Here is a 2,362-nt window from a genome sequence, read left to right on the forward strand (position 1 = left end):
AAAAAAACAACAGGGGGCGGGAGGTAGCCGCTTCAGTTAAGTTATTGCCCTCTCAAACGAGTTATCGTATAAATTAAAAATTTATCTGAGGTGCATGCTAATAATAGAATATTTGAATAATATATTTGAACAGGTATTTCCGTATTGTGTATATAGGGTAGGCCAATTGCCAACTGAAATTTTGAGGATCGGATCTAGTCGGATCGGGTCGATTAATGGCGGCTTCAGTGCACTCTGGGAATATACCCTCCCTTTCCTTGTTGAGTCAGATTTGACCAGAATATTTAAATATATGTGGGTACAAAACTTTGACAGGTGTATGGTGCCATTGTATCTTGTCTTTTACAACATATTATTCATCTCCTCTCATAATTTAACGGCTCCAAGTGTCGATTGCCGCATATCGTCGTTATTGAGTTGAGAAATTCTTAAATCCTACAGACATGGGAAACATAGAGATAGAATTCTCGATCTAACAGTAGTGTCAGCGGCTCCAAATCTGCCTGCACTGTCCATCACAGCATCCCGCGCGCAAACCGTAGACTATCTGATCGTTCGTTCGACTCGCGTAATTGAAAAACAAACACGTTTGTTCTTGAAGGTCACAATCGCATTCAATAAAATTCGGTCGAATAATACTGTGCCATGATCATAGCTTTTACTGCTTCAAGAGGGGAAAATCACGCTCGCCCCGACCACAGAAATCTACGAATTCTCTGGCCCCGACTCAGTTCGACTGACCTCGATTGGCAGTGTGCAATGGGCATGGCAACGTGTCGGGCAATGAAGAAAGATTTTGGGCGCCAATATTAGACAGTCTTTTAGAGATGTTAGATCTAGTTGATAAAATAATAATTTGATATAGATGCCGTGGTCGCGGTAGCGCTGCACAAGTTATCTTTTTTTCTTTTAAGGAAATGCCATATGTAGAAAAAATACAAGTAGGGGAGGGGAAGGGGATCGGAGGAAAGTGGCTGTACGGGTGGTTATTGTCTTGTACGGGTCGATATATTTATAATAATACATATATTATTAGGCCTATAACACAATTTTTGTCTATGTCCGCTGTCACCAAAAAAAGTCAAACGTCAGATATAGTGGGCCCGGTTGAGTTCGATTCCCGAGTGGGGAATTTTTTCTATTGTTTAGCTTGGTCTTTTTGCTGGGATATTTTTTTTATCCATCTCAGCCTGGGTTGGCCCTAAAAACAGGGTCAGAAGACCGCTTCCTTAATGATCTTATAGTGTAGGAGCGCAGGGAACATCTGCCTAAAAAAGGTCAAAATCGTTAATGACTTTTTTGTTTTGTTCTGGAACTTTTTTCATTTAAAAATATTTCGTTGCGTCCCTGGTGAGTAAAACGCTCCGCATCTGGATTATCATTTTCAGAAAGTACAGGCCTTATGCCAAACCGGATTTTTTTCACTATCATAAACATTCGAACCTTCAAACTCAAATACGAGACCACGATCTCAAATACAACTTAAACATAAAAACAAAACAAAACAACAACAACATGTAGACGTTAAATTCTAAAACTCCTAATTTAGAAGGCTGTTAACTTTTAGAGGGGTATCTACAAGTGGCATGTACAGTCGAACCTGCCTTAACGGAAACCTGTGTAAAACGGAAACCTGTCTTAACGGAATCTCCCCGCTCCCCACTTGATATATTCCTCTTTAATTACCTGTATAAAACGGAAACCTGTTCAACGCGGAAACGGAAAGAAAAATCCGCTCCCTTCAGAGGGTTTCACCTGTCTAAGACGGAAAATGCTTTGCCCGCTCAGCCCTGATTTGAAACGAAACTCGCAAGTTTGGGCTCTGAACAACGCTATGGCCATGCCGCTGGGCGAGGAAGGGGAGTCGGAGTAGGGGTGCAATTTGGGGGTAGATATTACCCCATCATGTGATCCCTGAGCGATGCAGATGGTCAGTGTAGTGTGGGTGTGAAATCTCACGACTGCCCGTGAGAGTGCTCAGCAGCGAGCCACTACGGAAACTTTCCTTGGTAGCCAGAAGCCAGAGGTGTGAAATTAGATTGACCAATGCCTACCGCCCTGATCGTACGACCAGCCGAGAAAAGAGTTCTCCGAATCGTTGTTACAACGATGGCAGTGAGGGGTGGCATTGGTGGGTGGGGCTAAGGGTGGAAGCAAATGAGATGCTCAAACCTTTCTGTTTTTAATAGGTCAAACAGTGATCCTATGAAAGGCAAGCACTGGTGTTAATTGGATACCGGTACGTAAGACTAAGACTGACGCATGTCATTATCAGACAGGATAGCAGCTGAGAGGTGTGAAGTTTTGACCACTGCTTGCCGATCGGATAAGCGATCCTTGATCCCACCGGCTGGGCCTTTGA

Source organism: Aplysia californica, unplaced genomic scaffold (assembly GCF_000002075.1).
Source record: "Aplysia californica isolate F4 #8 unplaced genomic scaffold, AplCal3.0 scaffold00238, whole genome shotgun sequence".
In the NCBI taxonomy this organism is placed as follows: domain Eukaryota; kingdom Metazoa; phylum Mollusca; class Gastropoda; order Aplysiida; family Aplysiidae; genus Aplysia; species Aplysia californica.